The sequence below is a fragment of the Macaca nemestrina genome, chromosome 7 (genome assembly GCF_043159975.1).
Source record: "Macaca nemestrina isolate mMacNem1 chromosome 7, mMacNem.hap1, whole genome shotgun sequence".
In the NCBI taxonomy this organism is placed as follows: Eukaryota; Metazoa; Chordata; class Mammalia; order Primates; family Cercopithecidae; genus Macaca; species Macaca nemestrina.
The window spans coordinates 80,336,440-80,356,654 of record NC_092131.1 but is presented as its reverse complement, the minus strand read 5'-3'; the positions used below and the strand labels follow the sequence as shown (position 1 = coordinate 80,356,654).

Genomic DNA, 20,215 nt, shown 5'->3' with positions numbered 1-20,215 from the left:
TTTCTTGCCAATTATAGTTGGGTCACACCTGCCTAAGTAGTATTGTATAATAAATACATGGTAAGTAAATTAGCATCCAACCCTCAGGCCTACATGGAATAAATTTGATGGGGTACTTCTCCCTTGGGAAAAAAAAATGTTGTTAATATTTTTTGTTTGCTAGTATCCTTTAGACCTACTACCTGTAAAATCCCCTCTAAATGAAGCCTCTGGCAGCATTTCAATAAGCTAACTTCTGTAGGTTTCTTCAGTTCATGGGAGTAGTTTCCTGCTTTAATTTGCCAGCAAAGATCTGACATGAAAAAGTTCAGGTGCTGTTTTATAATATAAGAAAATATATACATGAGACTGCTTGTTCATCCTTGTCATAATCACATGCCATTTCATGTAGAGTGCTTTAGTTTCAATAAATCATATATTTTAAAAGGTTGTTTTTTTAAGTCATAATCACAAATAAAAAAGCCCATAATCCTACACCTATATTGTGGTCTTGTAACTCACCACTTGGAAGCTTGTAAAACCTAAAACCTAATATGCCTACCAATTTTGAATTTTTTAGAATATACTCAATTTGCTTCTACTTCTTCCATTGGGGTTCATATCTATCATACACTATAAGACAGTTAGTAGACCCAGTAGAAATGACTTCAAAATATTTGTGTTTTCTGTGAAAGTTTGAAAATCTGTTGACTCCCTGGTTGTTCTGTTTGGAAGTATTTTATGCGTTGTTTTCCCTTTCTTATTTCTCCGCACATGCATACAAGCTTTTCTTGCCTATTGTGTGTACTTGGCTGATTTTCTGGGCACAGTGCCCAGTTGGTTTAATGTGTGCTTATTATTGTCTATAGCATTCCTGATTCTGTTTTGGAGATGGGTACTCTATAAATTATTAATGATTATTATTATCCTTTAGAATCAACTTTGCTTTTGGAATTTAGAAACGAAAGATAAACAGTGAGCCCAATGGGTAATAACCAGCAATATCAAGGCCATGTCCAATGCTTGACTGTAAGGGAAAGGAATAGTGAATATACTGAAGTGAACAAAACAGGATTATTACTATAAACAGATAAAATAAACAGAAGAAAACTTAAAGTTCAAAATGTATTACTTGAACTAAATGCTCATAATATTATTTTACCATACCCACTTCAATTAAATATTACCAGTAGATTTTTTCCTCAATATCCACTGATAAGCTTATTCTTTAAAAACAGAACTAGGGAATGTGCTAGCTTTTTTGCTTCTTGTTCACAGGAACTTGTGCACCTGATGTAGTATGGCATATTCTCAAACATCTTATAGGTCACTTCTGAATTTTCCTCTGAATTTTGAATAAGGTAAAAGTAAGTTGAATTTAGCTATCATTTCCAAGAAGAAAAAAGTTGCATTTGTAAATTATTTACACAAGCAGAAATTTTTAGAGAAAGAAATACTAGAGAAAGAAAAACATAGAGGAAAATACGTGGTGAAAAAACTCTTTGGAAGTGCAAAAGAAAGAAAATGCTTATTGGCAATGACACATGATTATTAATCCCCGAGTCTAAGTAAATTTGAGGTCTTTACCCTAGCTATAGTTTGGACATGGGTTGTTCTCCCCAGAATTCATGTTGAAATTTAATTTCCCCTGTAAGGTATTAGAAGATCATGCTTTGAAGAGGTGATTAGGTCATTAAGATAAATTAATAACTTTCTGGTGAAACTGGGTTATTTTTCATGATAATGGATTAGTTCTTATAAGAGCTGGTCATTCTAAAGAAAGTTGCCTCCTTTATAAAGCAATGTTTTGCCTGATTTCCATTTTGTTTCTCTGCTTTGTTGTGACATAGCATGTGGCTCTCATCAGAAGCTCAACAGATGCCAACACCATAGTCTTGGACTTTCCAGCCACCAGAACCATAAACTAAATAAACCTTTTTCCTTTATAAATTACCCAGTCTCAGGTGGTCTGTTATAGCAACACAAAACAGACTGAGACAACACTATAGCTGTAATACTTAATATTTTGGAATTAGATTTTAGCTTAGGAACAATACATACCCAATAAAGTGGAGCTCAGAAGACATCACTTAAGAATTGTTAAGTAAGTGCCATCTTTTTGTTTTCATACTGAAAAACAAATGTATCGATTCTCAATTACTTTCTCCCTAATGTAACATTAATAACATAATATTGTATTTTTCAAAACCATTCCTCCTTTCTCTCAATTGTATGTAGTTTTTCCTTTTTTCTTTCTCCTTTTTCTTTTTGGAGTAAGATAAATATTTTTAAATCTATCCTCCTGAAATTGCATCTAGGATTTGGATATATTTTGTATAAATCTTTGCTTCTTTGGAATAAAAATATTCTCTACATTTTTATTATTCTAATATTGATTCAGCTTTGGAGTTAATTTATATGCAAAGCAAATAATTTACCCAAACTTGTAAAGGATATGCATTATCAGAACACAACACCTGCAGGACAAAAGAGAGGTTAATTTCATTGTTGCTCCAAAGCAAAAGGAGATCATTATGGAGCCTGCAGTAACCAAGCTCTGTGAAATAGCTGCATTAGTCATTAACTTTCCAGCGCTAAATTTCATATCAAACTCAATTAACTACTACATAGCCTTTAATGACAATATTTTTTCAGTTGCAGCTCTTGTTTACTAATAAGATTTCACATCACGACTATCTCTGTTCCATTACTTCCTCCATGTTAATATTCAAGTCTTGATTTTCTCCAAAGAAAATGGGGCAATGAAAATTGCATTTGCTAAAATTCTCCTTGAATTATGTTTTAACATTTCAAGTGTGTTAATGTAATGCTTTAGAAGCTAAAGGGAACGATTATATAGGAAGCTAAAGTCATCTATGTCTATCCTCAGGATTGATTAAGTTTCCTATTTATACACATTTCCTCCACAACATTGATGTGTTGGAATTTATCGGGATAGGAACCATCTAAATTGAAAATGCCCCTTAGTATATTTTTATCACAGTGAAAGTCAAAGCCTAGAATAACAAAAAGGCACAAAATTAATGTCATCAGGAAACAATTTACTCAGCTAATTAGCATAACATTCTCATATAAAAAGACAGATGGATTAAGGGATCAGGTCATTCATAGCCCACAGCAAACTGCTTCAGTCTTTAATCCCCTGCTGTTACCTATCAACTGGTACTCTTTTTATGGATTTAGATAGATCCCTGGGAAGATTTAGATTCTCCCATTAGATTGATTCACCTTGTTCCTTTAACTCTTTATTGATGATATATTTCATTATTTCCTGACTAAAACAACAATAAGAACTCTAATTTAGTTAGCAGCTAAAGAATTGAACTAAAGGCATATCTCCACATTTCTCATATAGTAGCTTGTACAACACACACACACGCACACACGCACACACGGTGCCCTGCAGTGCTAACAAACAGGCTCCAGCTTGAAGACAACCATAGAAGAGTTATATATATCCTACTACTTCAATAAAAGTTGGGATTTCATGCTATATATACAACATTCAAGACAGCAGGAATAGCACAGCAACAGCCAGTAATTACTATGAAAAATATCAAATTATTTACGTGGAAATAGTCAACAGCATAGAGTACAGATTTCTATGAGTCCTTTGAAAAATGTTTCCAAAAATAAAGTCTAAGAAAATTATCAGTGAAGATGTTTGATCTATTGTGTAGAAACCAAAACCAACAAGTGAAAGAAAAAGCCTCTGGGGAAAAAAAAATATTTTAAAGTTTTAGGCTACAGGGAGATAATTTATTTTCTTTGGACTATTGTATTAGTTTTCTAGGGCTGCCATAACAAAGTACCACAGTATAAGGTGGCTTAAAAAAAAAAAAACCAAACGTTTATTGTCTCATATCTCTGTAAGCTAGAAGCCTGAAATCAAGGTGTTGGCAATATTGGTTCCCTCTGAAAAGTTCTGACTTAAAGTCCTTTCCACGTCTCTCTTCTAGTTTCTGGTGGTTGCCAGCAATTTTTGGTGTTCCTTGATTTGTGCCTGCATCACCCCACTGTCTGCCTCCGTCATTACATGGCCTTCTTCCCTATATTTCTTTATGTCTCTCTGTGTCCATATCTTCTTACTTTATAAAGAAACCATTCATTGAATTAGGGCCCATCCCATTTCAATATGACCCTGTTTTAAAATGACAACATCTGCAATAATCTATTTCCAAATAAGGTCACATTCACAAGTATTGGGATTAGGATTTCATTTTGGAAACACAATTTAACACACAATGACAACAAACAATCAGAATGTTAGTTTATTAATTTATAACAAGAACTATGTTATATAAAATAAAATTCTTACTTCAGCATAAACAGCACATACTTTCCATCCAAACGCACACCTGTATGAGAAAACAAAATGTAGTCATATGATAGCTGAGTATGTATTAGATCAGAAAAATAAAGTTCGATGATTAGAATATTTAACACTGCCAAGCTAATATAAATGGGCACATGCATTTATTTTTATTGTAGGAAGGCTTACCAATTTAATTGGCAATTTCACTTGCCCAGACTTCCTGTGTCAGGAATTGGACTTCTACTAGGTGGAAAAGATATTTATGCCTTAAAGGTTCATCTGTAGCTCAGTTTCCATAGGCAACTAATTCTTCTTTCATTGACAGACTCTTTCTATAACTATGTTAATGAATTCAGTCCCAACAGAGTAAAATCCTCTGACTTTACACCCCTTAGGTTTACAACGTTTAAGTTTCAGAAGGCATCCCTCCTTCTCTTAGTTTTATATATTTATAAAGGGTTATATAAAACTAAGAGGGTTGTATTTTTGTAGCCATTTTTCTGGTTATCCCCATGAGAATACGTGTGTGTGTGTGTGTGTGTGTGTGTGTGTGTGTGTGTGTATTGATACATACATATATATTTTATTTATATGTGTGTATTGATACATACATATATATTTTATTTATGTGTGTATTGATACATACATATATATTTTATTTATATGTGTGTGTATATATATTTATATAAATATATATATATATGCAAGACTATATGTATACAGTCTTTTCCTATTTGGAGACCCACTAAAGTATTTTTTCTTCCCATTCTTTTACTTCAGCGATGATATACAATTAATTCTGTTATACACAAATACACATATACATACATATACGCATACATATATATTTATGTGTGTGTGTATATATTCTTTAATAATCAAAGTTACAATTTATTTTGAACATATTATTTGCCAGAATTTATATGGCATACTTTGCATTCACTAACCTATTTAATTTTTAATATCTAAATGGGATAATTATTATTGTTTATTTTTCTTTTTTTTTTTTTTTTTTTTTTGAGACGGAGTCTCGCTCTGTCACCCAGGCTGGAGTGCAGTGGCCGGATCTCAGCTCACTGCAAGCTCTGCCTCCCGGGTTTACGCCATTCTCCTGCCTCAGCCTCCTGAGTAGCTGGGACTACAGGCGCCCGCCACCTCGCCCGGCTAGTTTTTTGTATTTTTTAGTAGAGACGGGGTTTCACCGTGTTAGCCAGGATGGTCTCGATCTCCTGACCTCGTGATCCGCCCGTCTCGGCCTCCCAAAGTGCTGGGATTACAGGCTTGAGCCACCGCGCCCGGCCTATTGTTTATTTTTTAAAGACGGGGACACCAAGGCTTGTGTTACCCCTAAGCCTTGGTGTCACCCCTCAATGTTGCCCATTCTCCATAGACTGTATAATAGAAGTTAAAATTACTTTTGCCCCAAATCAAATATCTTGCATCATATTGCATTCCTTTTGGCAACCTGAATTTTTCAGCAGCCTGCAATTTCCCTATAACCGGAAATTTTGAACCTCCATGCCGTCGTGTGTAATATTTTCTACATGAAAAATGTGTCATTTCAACTTATCTAACTCCTGATTACTATTTAAGGTAAGGTAGAAATGCCAACTTTGTCAAGAAAGTTTTAGAAAAAAGTTGAAAATAACAGTCTCTTGGTCCACACTCACATAGCCCTTTGTTTATAATAAACACGATATTATATTATTCTATTAATAGTCAGCTGTTTATTCAACTCCTTCACCAGACTCTAACGGTCATTAGGGACTTGCTAATTCATTTACTAATTAATTAAAGAAATTTGAGGAGAATATCAAGAATAACCCTCTGCTTGTTCCCATCCACCATTCATCGCTCACTTTCTTAATTGTTCATTCACAGTGTACATATATAGTGGTGTCAGAAATGTTAAGCCATACCTCCATGAGAAACAACTTTATTAACTGGAGCACTGTGCTTGTATACACTTCCTTTCACCTTTAATTTTACAGTCTCCTCTCATTTTTGAAGTTCCTTATTTCAGCACGTTTTCCCCACCCACCTCAGTGAGGTTGTTTCATACATTTTCAATACAATTATAATATTTTGTCACACTCTGCATTCCATCGTGCAATCCCTCTACTTCCTAAATGATAGTTTTTTTTTCAAGTTGAATAAATTAATGCTTCCTCCTCAAGCTCAAAACTCTATGGATTTCGAGAAATGCATACTGTTATGTCCGCCATTTTAATATCATAAAAAATAGTTTCAGTATAGTAAAAAAAAATTTCTTTCTTGTTTCACATAATTTAACCCTACTTCCTCTCCCCTCACCTCTGGAAGCACTAATCTTTTTACTATATTGTTTTTCTTTTTTTACCATGTCATATAGTTACAAACATTTGGTATGGGGCATTTGCAGACTAATTTCTTTCACAGAGCAATAAATATTGAATATTCATGGATTTATTCCTGTAGATTTATATGTCTTTCTTCTTTTCTGAGTGTACCACAGTTTATCAACTTAAGGTTTAAGGCCATGTAGGTTGCTGTCAGTTTTTTATAATTATAAAAAAGAGCTCTGATAAACATTCACATTTTTATGTGATATAAATTGTCAGATCACTGGGATAAATATATAGAAGCATGATAACTGAAGAGCACGGTGAGACGATGCTTAGATTTGTAAGAAACTGCCAACCTGTCTTCCAGTGTGCTGGTACCATGTTTAAAATTCCCTTCAGCAAGCAGCTACTATTGCTGTACATTTTCACCAGAATTTGAAATACTTCGGTTCATGGATTTAAGCCGTTCCAACTGATGTGTGGTAGTAACACAATTGTTTTAATTTGTGTTTCTCTAAAGAAAAAAAAATGCTGTTGAGCATGTTTTTATATGCTAGTTGCCATGCGTATTTTGGGGGCGGGGTGAGGTGTCTTTTCAGATTCTATGCATATTTGTAATTGGCTTGTTTGCTTTCTTATTATTCAGAGTTATTCATAGTGTAGATATCAGCAGTTTATTAGCTATATGATTTACAGATATTTTCTCCTAGTTTGTGGCTTGTCTTTTAACTCTCTGGAGTCTTTCACAGAGCAGAAAATTCCGTTTTAAATTTAACAAACTCTAACATCATTTTTTTCTTCTGTAGCTAGAACTTTTGGTATTAATATTATATCTAAAAATCCATGATCAAACCTAATGTCACTCATAACATGTAAAGCATACTTTCTTTTTTAACTATTCTAGTGGTTTCCCCAGAGTATCCAATACACATTTGTTACTAATCTAAGATCACTTTCAAATAGCACTCCACCAGTTGATATATAGTTCAGATACCTTAATAGAAGAGTCCCAGTTCATCCTTCCCATCTTCTGTAACATTACCATCAGTCATTTCACTTACCCACATGCTGTAACTGCCCAACACATTTACCAACATTACTTTAAACAAACATGTAGTTTACACAAATTTAGAATAAGAAGAATAAAATGTTTTATTTTTCTGTCGTTTTTTTTTTCCTTTATCAACACACTTGCTTTCTTATTGTAAATACAAGTTTCTGACCTATATCATTCCCCTTCTCCATGAATAGCCTCTTTTAACACATTTGCAGGAAAGTTTTCTGGCAATGTATTTCCTTAGTGTTTTATTATCTGGTAAATTCTGATTTCTCTTCTGCTTTTGAAGTATAATTTTGCTAGATACAGAATTATAAGTTGGTGCATTTATTCCTTTAACACTTTAAACATTTCCCTCTACTCTCTTCTTGCTTGCCTAGTTTCTTACTGGAAGTGGGCTGAAATCCTTGCCCTTTTTTCTCTACAAGGAATGTAGATTTCATTCCAGATTCTCTCAAGATTTTCTCTTTGTCTATTTATTGATTTATTTTATTTTATTTGTATTTTCTCTTTGTCTATTTATTGATTTATTTTATTTATTGTACAGATAGGAAATGCTCTGTCTGGTGCTGTATTTTTGTTGTTTGTCATGAATGATATTCTCTGAGCCTCCTGGATCAGTGGTTTGTTTCATGTCATTATGCTTTAAAATTTCTTGACCATTACTCATTTAGATAGATTCTCCTCATTTGTCTCTTTCTGCTATTCCAGTTACCTATTTTGTACAACTTTAGAAACTGCCCAGCAGATCTTAGATGTTCTTCTTTTTTTTTTTCATTTATTTTCTCTTTGCACTTTGTTTTGAAAAGTATTTTTGACCTATCTTTAGTTTGACTAATTCTTTCCCCAAACATGTCTAGTCTACTAATCAAACCATTGAAAGCATTTTTTTAAAAATTCTATTGGAGTTATTTTATTTTCTAGCCTTTTCTTTTGGTTCTTTGTTAGAATTTTCATCTCTCTGCTTACACTAATACTCTTTTCCTGAATATTTTCTACATTTTCCACTAGTGTCCTTAACATCTTAATTACAGCTATGTAAAATTTCTTGATTGCTATTTCCAAAATATGCATCATCATCACTGAGTCTTGTTCTGATGATCATCCTCTCTCTTCAGATTGTGATTTTTTTCCTTGCCTTTTACCATGTTTTATAATTTTTTTGCCATTGCTGAGAGCCAGACATGTTGTATTAATAATAGATACTGAGATAAATTGATGCTGAGATAAACTGATACTGAGATAAAGTTAAACTGAGGATATATGGTAATCTGTCTTGGAGTTGGACTCCATTTAATATTTGTTACAGCTCAAGTTTCTGAAGATTTCAAATTCCTCTAGTGTCCTTGTTTTTGTCTCCTCCGTTAACTTTGGGTTTCCTTAAGTACTCATCTTCAAACAGTGTCTGTTTCTTGTAGCTCTTTTGTCTATCCCCTTATATTGGAGTCATGTTGGTTTAAATTTTATACTATAAGTTAGAAAAATATGTTCTATAGTGTTCTGATTGAATATCAGTCTTTCAGTGGGCCTATGTCTTAGGTTATGACTTTTACAACTGTTTTGCCAGTAGTTTATCTTTTGTCCCTATTACAGGACTGCCAGATTCGTAGGCCCACTGAGCAGAAATAGACCAATACACTGAGACATCGTAATTTGCAGCAGAAAAAGGGTTTAATAATCACAAGGCCAGTGGGCAAAAAGATGGAAAGAATCCTCAAGCTTCAAATCTGTCTGCTTGCGGGGTTCTGGGCAAGGGTTGTTAAGGAGATTGTGGTGGGCCGGGGTCTGGAGAATTGGGGTTGTTGACTGGTCAGGTCAAGGAAGATTAAGTCATCACGATGTGAAAACTGCATTCTTCCGTGAGCCGGCTCCTTGCTGGGCCCTTCAGACCAACTGGCATCAACAGTTTTATCAGTATGCCTAACATAAAGGAGAAACTCAAACAGAAAGCATATCATCTCACATGCCTTCGATTTTATCTATAGAAAAGAAAAGGAACACAGTCTTGTGACAAGGGCTACACTATCCTGGGGGAGTAAGCAGCAACTAGCTACAAGGAAGTGGGCCAAATTGGGAAGTGGATTTCTTTTTTTTTTTTTTTTTTTTGAGACGGAGTCTCGCTCTGTCACCCAGGCTGGAGTGCTGTGGCCGGATCTCAGCTCACTGCAAGCTCCGCCTCCCGGGTTCCCGCCATTCTCCTGCCTCAGCCTCCCGAGTAGCCGGGACTACAGGTGCCCGCCACCTCGCCCGGCTAGTTTTTTTTTTTTTTGTATTTTTTAGTAGAGACGGGGTTTCACCGTGTTAGCCAGGATGGTCTCGATCTCCTGACCTCGTGATCCGCCCGTCTCGGCCTCCCAAAGTGCTGGGATTACAGGCTTGAGCCACCGCGCCCGGCGGGAAGTGGATTTCATGATTGCCACAAATTATTTTGCAAGACTAGTTGAATTTTATTTTCTCCCTTAATTGGTTTATAATATTTTCTTTGGGACAGTTTCATCCTTCATCCCCCTTAGATGAGAAAAGAAGGCTAAATGAGGAGGTGCCAAGATGGCCAATTAGAAGCAGCTGTGGTCTGTGACTCCCACCTAGAAGAACAAAACGGCGAGTGAATTCTGCACCTTCATCTGAGGTATCCAGACTCTCTCACTGGGACTGACAAGGTGATTGGCATGAACCACAGAGAGCAAGGAAAAGCAGGGTGGATCCATGCCTCACTTGGGAGCTGCACGGGGCAAGGGGCACTCCCACCCCCAGTCAAGGGAGGCAGTGAGTGAGTATGCCACCTTTCCTGAGAAATCATGCTTTTTCCATGGATCTGTGCAACCCACAGATCAGGAGACCCCCTTGTGAGCCCACACCACCAAAGCCTTGGGTGCCAAGCACAGAGCTGTGCAGATTTTCATCACTGCTCAGGATGTGGTCAGTGGCAGCAGGCTGGAGACTGTCTAAGATGACTGAGTTCCTAGGGGAAGGGATGGTTGCCATCACTGTGGCTCCAGTTGGCTCTTTTCCACTGGTGGTGCTGGGGAGACAAGGGAGGTTTACGTCAGGAGCACAGCATCTGTGGCAGATCGTGGTCAGACTGCTTTTTTAGGTGGAACCTTGATCCATCCCTACTCATGGGGTGGGGCCCCTGCTGTGGGAATTTCACCAACTCCAGACAGAGGTTTATGGACAGAGCTCTGATCTTCCTGGGCAGAACTCCTGTGGGGAGGGGCAGCCACAGTCTCTGCGGTTCAGCAGACTGAGTTTTTCCTGCCTGCTGGCTCTGAATGGTCTTGATAGTCTGGACAAGGGAAATTCCCTCCAGTGCAGTGCACTCTCTCTGCCAAGAGGCAGCCAGAGTGCTTTGTTAAGTGGTCCCTGATCCTGTACATACTCCTTAACTGATTGAGATCCCCAACAGGGTCTCCAGGCGCCTTATACAGGAGCGTTCCTGCTGGCATCACGTCAGTGCCCCTCTGGGATGGAACTCTCAGACGAAGGAGTAGGCAGCCATCGTTGCTGTTCTGCAGCCTTCACTGGTGACAACTCCAGGTGGGGGAGGGACCAAGTGAATAAGGTCTGGAGTGGACCCCCAGCAAACTGCAGCAACCCTAAGGAAGAGGGTCTGACTGTTAAAAGAAAAACAAACAAACAGAAAACAACAACAACAAAAACAACATCTACAAATGACCCCACAAAAACCCCTTCCAAAGGTCAGCAGCCTCAAAGCTTGAAGATAGATAAACTCACAAAGATGAGCAAGAATCAATGCAAAAATGCTGAAAACTCAAAAAGCCAGAATGCCTCTTCTCCAAATGATTGCAACGCCTCTCCAGCAAGGGCACAGAACTGGGTGGAGGCTTGAGGTGGATGAACTGACAGAAGTAGGCTTCAGAAGGTGGGTAATAACAAATTTTGCTGAGCTAAAGTATGTTCTAAAACAATGCAAAGAAACTAATAACCATGAAAACATTATAGAAGCTGTTAACCAGAATAACCAGTTTACAGAGGAACATAAATGACCTGATGGACCTGAAAAACACAACATGAGAACTTCACAATGCAACCACAAGTATAAATAACCAAATAGGCCAAGCAGAGGAAAGAATCACAGAGCTCAAAAATTATCTTGCTGAAATAAGAAAGGCAGATAAGATTAGAGAAAAAAAAAATGAAAAGGAATGAAAAAAACATCAGAGAACTATGGAATTATGTAAAAAGACTGAACCTACAACTGATTGACGTACCTGAAAGAAATATGGATAACAAAACCAAGTTGGAAAACATACTTCAGGAAATCATTCAGGAGAATTTCCCCAACCCAGCAAGACAGGCCAACATTCAAATTCGGGAAATTCAGACGACTTCAGTAATATACTCCATGAGAAGATCAACCCCAAACACATAATCATCAGTACCTCCAAGGTCAAAATGAAGGAAAATTGTTAAGGGCCAGGTCACCTACAAAGGGAAGTCCATCAGAATAACAGTGGACTCCTCAGCAGAAACCCTATAAGCCAGAAGAATTGGGGGCTAATATTCAATAATCTTAAATAAAAGAATTTCCAGCTCAGAATTTTATATCTGGCCAAACTAAGCTTCATAAGCAAAGGAGAAATAAAATCCTTTTCAGACAAGCAAATACTGAGGGAGTTCAGCACAACCAAGCCTGCCTTGCAAGAGCTCCTGAAGGAAGTACTGAATATGGAAAGGGAAAACCATTACCAGCCACTACAAAAACACAGTGAAACACATAGGCCAATGATACTATGAAGCAACAACAATAACAAGTCTGCAAAATAACCAGATAGCATTATAATGATAGGACCAAATTCACAAATAACAATATTAACCTTAAATGTAAATGGACTGAATATCCCAATTAAAAGACACAGACCGGCAAACTGGATAAAGAGACAAGACCCACCAGTGTGCTGTATTCAAACGAACCATCTCAAATGCAAAGACACACATAGGCTCAAAATAAAGAGATGCAGGAAAATTTACCAAGCAAATGGTGAAACTAGGCCTCATAAAACTTAGAAACTAGGCCTCATATAGAAAAAAATTAACACCAGGTGGCTCTGGATAGGGTCCCACCCTGCCTCGATAAGGACCCACCCTGATAGGGTCCCACCCTGCCAATTCCGGGAAACAACCTCATGGGGTCCCACCCTGCCAATTCCGGGGGTCCCACCCTGCCTCGAAGTTCCCGGAATCAACAACTCCAGGATAAAAACCTCATAAGGTCCTGCTCTAACCAATTAGCATAAGACACCTTGCTCAGGCCATAGCTAGACCCAATCATTTTGCGCCTTAAGCTTTGTTTGAATTTCGCGCCATAAGCTGTGTTTGAACTTGTGTTTGCCTATATAAACAGCCTGTAACAAGCAGTCGGGGTCCCAGGGCCAACTTAGAGCTTGGGACCCTAGCACGCTAGTAATAAATAACTCTCTGCTGTGAATCTCGTGTCGGTGATCCTTCGCGGCGACCCCTGCCCAGGGGGGAATCGACAGTTCGGTTCCAACAATGGAAAGCAGAAAAAGGTAGGGTTGAAATTCTAGTTTCTGAGAAAACAGGCTTTAAACCAACAAAGATGAAAAAAAGATAAAGAAGGGAATTACATAATGGTGAAGTGTTCAATTCATCAAGAAGAGGTAACTACCCTAAATACGCATGCACCCAATTCTAGAGGACCCACATTCATAAAACAAGTTCTTAGAGACCTACAAAGAGACTTAGACTCTCACATAATAATAGTGGGAGACTTTAACACCCCACTGTCAATATGAGACAAATTATCAAGAGAGAAAATTAACAAGGATATTCAGGACTCAAACTCAGCTCTAGATCAAGTGAACCTGATAAATATCTACAGAACTCTCCATTCAAGAACAACAGAATATACATTGATCTTGGAGCTACATGGCACTTACTCTAAAATCGATCACATAATTGGAAGCAAAACACTTCTCAGCAAATGCAAAATAACTAAAATCATGACAGTCTCTCAGACCACAGTACAATCAAATTAGAACTCAAGATTAAGAAACTCACTCAAAATTGCACAACTACATGGAAATGTATCAACCTGCTTCTGAATGACTCCTGGGTAAAAAATGAAATTAAGGCAGAAATCAATAAGTTATTTGAAACTAATGAGAACAAAGAGACAATGTCCCAGAATCTCTGGGATACAGCTAAAACAGCATTGAGGGAAATGTATAGCACTAAATGTCCACATCAGAAAGCTAGAAATATTTCAAATCGACATCCTGACATCACAATTTAAAGAACTAGAGAACCAAAAACAAACAAACCCCAAAGCTAGCTGAAGGCAAGAAATAAGGAAGATCAGAGCAAAACTGAAGGAGATAGAGACAGGAAAAACCCTTCAAAAAATCAACAAATCCAGGAGCTGTTTTTTTTTTTTTTTTTTTTTTTTTAATTAACAAAATAGACCTTTAGCTAGACTAATAAGAAAACAGAGAAGATCAAATAGACACAATAAAAAATGACAAAGGGCATATCAACTCTGACTTTACAGAAATACAAACAACCATCAGACAATACTATAAACACCTCTATGCAAATAAACTAGAAAATCTAGAAGAAATGGATAAATTCCTGGACACATAAATCCTCCTAAGATTGAACCAGGAAGAAACTGAATCCCTGAATAGACCAATAACAAGTTCTGAAATTAAGGCAGTAATATATAGCCTATCAACCAATGAAAGACAAGGACCAGATGGAATTATGGTAGAATTCTACCAGATGTACAAAGAGGAGTCAATACTATTTCTTCTGAAACTATTCCAAATGATTGAAGAGGAGAGACTCCTCCCTACTTCATTTTATGAGGCCAGCATCATCCTGATACCAAAGCCTGGCAGAGATACAACAAAACAAGGAAACTTCAGGCCAATATCCCTGATGAACATCAATGCAAAAATGCTCAATAAAATACTGGCAAACCAAATCCAGCAGCACATCCAAAAGCTTATCCACCACAATCAAGTTGGCTTCATCCCCGGGATACAAGGCTGGTTCAACATACGCAAATCAATAAACGTAATCCATCGCATTAACAGAACTAAAGATAAAAACCTCATAATCATCTCAATAGATGCAGAAAAGGCCTTTCAACAAAACTTCATGTTAAAATTCAACATCCCTTCATGTTAAAAACTCTCAATAAGCTAGGTATTAAAGGACCATACCTCAAAACATTAAGAGCCGTTTATGACAAACCAACAACCAATATCATACTGAATGGGAAAAAGCTGTAAGCATTTTCATTGAAAAGAGGCCCATGGCAAGGATGCCCTCTCTCACCACCCCTATTCAACATAGTATTGGAAGTTCTGGCCAGGCCAATCGAGCAAGAGAAAGAAACAAATGGTATTCAAATAGGAAGAGAGGAAGCCAGATTGTCTCTGCAGATGACATGATCCTTTATCTAGAAAACCCCATTGTCTCAGCTCAAAAGCTTTTTAAGCTGCTAAACAACTTCAGCAAAATCTCAGGATACAAAATCAATGTGCAAAAATCACAAGGATTCCTGCACACTAACAACAAGCAGAGAGCCAAATCATGAATGAACTCAGATTCCACAGTTGTTACAAAGAGAATAAAATACCTAGGAATACAGCTAAGAAGGGAAGTGATAGAAAGAATCAATATGATTTAAATGGCCATACTACTCAAAGTAATTTATAGATTCAATGCTATTCCCCTTATACTACCATTGACATTATTCACAGAATTAGAATAATCTGTTTTAAAATTCATATGGACAAAAAAGAGTCTGTATAGCAGAGACAACATTAAGCAAAAATAGCAAAGCTGGAGGGATCATGCTACCTGACTTCAAATTACACTACAAGGCTACCAGACCAGCATGTAAACAAAACAGCATGGGTGGTGGTACAAAAACAGACACATAGACCAATAGAGCAGAATCGAGAACTCAGAAATAAGACCACACAGCTACAACCATCTGATCTTCAACAAACCTGACAAAAACAAGCAATGGGAAAAGGATTTTCTATTTAATTAATGGTCTGGAAGAACTGGTTAGCCATATGCAGAAAATTGAAACTGGACCCCCTTCCTTACACTTTATAAATTAGCTCAAGATAGGTTAAAGACTTAAATGTAAAATCCAAAACAATAAAAATCCTAGAAGAAAATCTAGGCAATACCATTCAGGACATAGGCAGAGACAAAGATTTCATGACAAAAATGCCAAAAACAATAGCAACAAAAGCAAAAATTAACAAATGGGGTCTAATTAAACTAAAGAGTTCTGCTTGGCAAAAGAAACTATCATCAGAGTGAACAGAGAAGCTACAGAATGGGAGAAAAAATTTGCTATCTATCCATCTGACAAAGGTCTAATATCCAGAATTTATAAGGAACTTAAACAAATTTACAAGGAAAAAAAACTATATTAAAAAGTGGGCAAAGGACATGAACAGGTGCTTCTCAAAAGAAGACATTTATATGGCCAACAAACATGCAAAAAAAACAAAGTTCAACATCACTAATCATTGGAGAAATGCAAATCAAATCCACAATGAGATACCATCTCACACTAGTCAGAATGGCAATTATTAAAAAGTCAAGAAATAACTGATGCTGTTGAGGTTGCCGACAAATAGGAATGCTTTTACACTATTGTTAGGAATGTAAATTAGTTCAACCATTGTGGAAGACTGTGGCAATTGCTCGAAGTCCTAGAACCAGAAATATCATTTGACCCAGCAATCCCATTACTAGGTATGTACCCAAGGGAACATAAATCATTTTATTATAAAGATACATGGGTGTGTATGTTCATTGCAGCACTATTTACAATAGCTAATACATGAAATCAACCAAAATGCCCATCAATGATAGACTGGGTAAACAAAATGTGGTACATATATAACATGGAATACTATGCAGCCATGAAAGGAAATGAGATGAAGTCCTCTGCAGGGACATGGATGGAGCTGAAAGCCATTATCCTTAGCAAAGTAACGCAAGAACAGAAAACCAAACATTGCATGTTCTACTTACAAGTAGAACATGCATGTTCACATTTATAAGCATGAGTGTAACAATGAGAACACATACACACAGGGAGAGGAACAACACACACTGGGGTCTGTTAGCAGGGGCAGAGAGAGGGAGAGTATCATGAAAAATAGCGAATGCGTGCTAGGCTTAATATATAGGTGATGGGTTAGTAGGTGCAGCAAATTCACCATGGCACACATTTACTTATGTAACAAATCTGCACATCCTGAATATGTACCCCTGAACTTAACATAAAATAAAATAAAGAATTGGAGAATTTCTCCCTGGGAAGAAAAAAAGGTTAAATGAATCAATGCCCTTCTTCTGGGTGTAATAAGGCTCTGGTAATATCCTTTTCCCTAAAAGGTATGTTTTTGTTTTGAAGAAGGCTCTTGTATGTCACTATGATTACTATTCCTCTATCTCTGCCAGTTTTAAAAATATTTTTTTCTCAACTTTTTACCATTAGGACCCAGTGGGTTCCTGGATGCCAAATTCATGCAAATCTGAAGTAAGAAAACTGTCCCCATGAGCTTATTCCCTCACACTAATCCATACTAGGCCCCCACAAATTAGTTAAAATTACTACTGAAGTGTTCATACAAGTTATGGCTCTAGCCACTTCTGCTTCGGGAAGTAGATCTTGGCTATGACTCCCTGGTGTGCCAGTTTCTCTCAATTTTATGGTGATGTTTGCCCTGCTTTCTCAGTTTTCTGATAGACTCAAGAAAAGTCATTGATTTTCAATTTGTATAGCTTTTTTATTATTATTATTGTAAGGCCAGGAATGACAACTTCAGAGGTCTTCACATGTTGGTAATAAATCCAAAAGTCCTGTAATGTATTTGTTTTCTCATTTTTTAAAACTAAATATTTGAAGCTATTTTATTAAGGGTTTCCTTTTCCTCAAAAAGTAAATGCATTAAATATAGTCTACTTATTCTACATTTATGAGAAAGATATTTCATTGTATATAATCAGAACTATAGACCTACAAACATTTGGACTTTATCTGAGGTAAATAATAAGAGATCATACCATTAGTTAAAATTAAGGTATAAATTTAGATCATTCTTTTTAATTGGTTATTTTTTAAAGCCGACACAACTTTAATTTACAATGTAAACTCAGGAGTGAAAGAGCATTAAGTAACTCATGATCTGTAAAGAAAATTTCAAAATTTAAAGTAAAGAATGAGATTTTCCCATATTTTTGTGTTTAATTCATCATTGTTTTTAAAATATTTAAACCAGCTAAGAAGTGTGTTCATGTTTCTATTTATTTTAAAAGTGACTTACGTATTTTTTCTCACAAGGGAGGCTGATTGTAGAGGAGTTTAGAGCCTGCATAGTGGCTCCAAGTTATCATCACTGTTCCTGGTCCTTCCATCTTTCTGCTTAGTCATATTTAACTTGTATTTATTTCTTCATGATCAGAATACGTGTCTCTCTCAACCATCATATATATGTTCTAGATAGAAAGGACAAAACAAGAGTTTATGTTGTTCTGTCAAATTATAGAAAGTTTATTTGATAATAAGTCAACTGTTAAAAAGCACCCCTTAAAAACAGAATAAGTATAGAATAAGTATACAATATTAAAATAAAAAAATTGAATAAGTATACAATATTAAAATAAAGCATGGGACTTTGCACAATTGAGAAATCTTGAGAATTTTGCAAATTTTAAAATTTTGGTCTGTGCTGTCATTTATTAAATCAGTCAAAATTTGCTTCAAAAACACATAGTTGTCAAAATGTGTCAGTGCCTTAGAAGAGTGCAATCTATAAGTAAAATAATTCTGAATATTCATCTAAAATAAAGTTTTAAAAGGTTTTGAAAATCTACTGTCTCTCTTATTTCTTGTAATCAACATATTTCTCAACAGGAAATTTCACCATTTGCCATCAAAATGTGTTGTCCAAAACTTCCACTCAAACCTTCACATAGCAAAATATTTAGGCATTCTGAGGAGATGCAAAGTTTGGTAAGCAGAATAAATATGTTTTAATGTTTAATAATTATAAATGATATTTGGAGGATTATAAAGATGTTCTTAGTTCAATTAATAGAGTAAGATTTATATATTTATCAAGGGTGCTGGGACAGACGGGGTGGCTTCCGCCTGTAACCCCAGCACTTTGGAAGCCCGAGGTGGGAGGATCACTTGAGGTCAGGAGTTCGAGACCAGACTGGCCAACATGGTGAAACCCCATCTCTACTACAAATACAAAAATTAGCAGGGCGTGGTGGTGCTTGCCTGTAATCCCAGCTACTGAGGAGGTTAAGGCAGGAGAATCGCTTGAACCTGGAACGTTTCAGTGAGCCGAGATCTGGCCACTGCATTCCAGCTTGGTCAACACAGTGAAACTCCGGCTCAAAACAAAACAAAACAAACAAAAGTGCTGGCAACAAATTATAATTCAATATTAACATTTTTTGTGTTGAAAGATGGATAAGAATTAAAACTTTGATTTTTCAACTGAGAAATTCAGTTGAGATATTTGAAATTACTGGAAAGCAAAAGGACATTTTAATGTACTGCAGAGTAGCCTAGGGTAATGTGTGTATGTATTTCTACTAAACGCAAAACGAAGTATCAGAGAAAAATTCAATAGACTTCTACTTCTAGTTTAGGATGGGAAAAGATGGAGAAGACCAGAAAAGATCTGCATAATGCACAAATCCATGTGATTTCTGAAGGGCAGTGGACACAATCAGTCTTGATAAACTGATAACCAGTTAGTGGATCTGCAGATTTCATCTATGGTATTCTCTTTTAAATGATTTGTGTAGTGACTAAAAAACAGTCAGTAAATTTAAATAAACTTTTTTTCTGGTTTAGTAATTGAGATTGGCCAATGTCTACTATTAATTGTTAACTATTTCCTAATCAATAATCTGTCTTATATTAAACTGCACATACACATTACAAGAAATTTGAGTTACACTCACACATAACTGAATAATATATGTAATGCTTATATAGGCATGCACATAATATTAAAATCTAGATATGAAAATAAGAAAATGAAACCACAATTTTTAAGTAATGGAACTTGTTCCAAAAAATGAAATGTGGTTATGCATTGATATGACAATTTTGAATCCTGCCCTCAGGCAGCACCTGAACACTGTGCTTTATTTTATTTTATTTTATTTTTTGAGACAGAGTCTCGCTTAGTCGCCCAGGCTGGAGTGCAATGGCGCGATCTCGGCTCACTGCAAGCTCCGCCTCCCGGGTTCCCGCCATTCTCCTGCCTCAGCCTCCCGAGTAGCTGGGACTACAGGCGCCCTCCGCCTCGCCCGGATTGGCTGCACTGCAAGCTGATGATGGTTTCAGGACAGCAGTGTTAATAATAATGTTCAAAGTGTCAGTCTGGAGGGGAGACATTAATTGACCGTGTGAGATGATTAAGCTATAAAAACGATGTTTTATTTTGAGCATCAAAATATGATAGAGCTTCC

The 20,215-nt window shown here is 36.5% G+C and overlaps 1 long non-coding RNA gene across 1 annotated transcript; it reads right to left on the bottom strand.

Annotated features, from left to right (window-relative positions):
* Positions 1 to 9,348: 9,348 nt before the first annotated feature.
* Positions 9,349 to 18,218, bottom strand: LOC139364103 (uncharacterized). The gene is made up of 2 exons (XR_011625380.1): positions 18,046 to 18,218; positions 9,349 to 9,589 (listed from the first exon to the last, which is right to left on the bottom strand). It is a non-coding gene; the product is annotated as an uncharacterized lncRNA (long non-coding RNA).
* Positions 18,219 to 20,215: the final 1,997 nt, after the last annotated feature.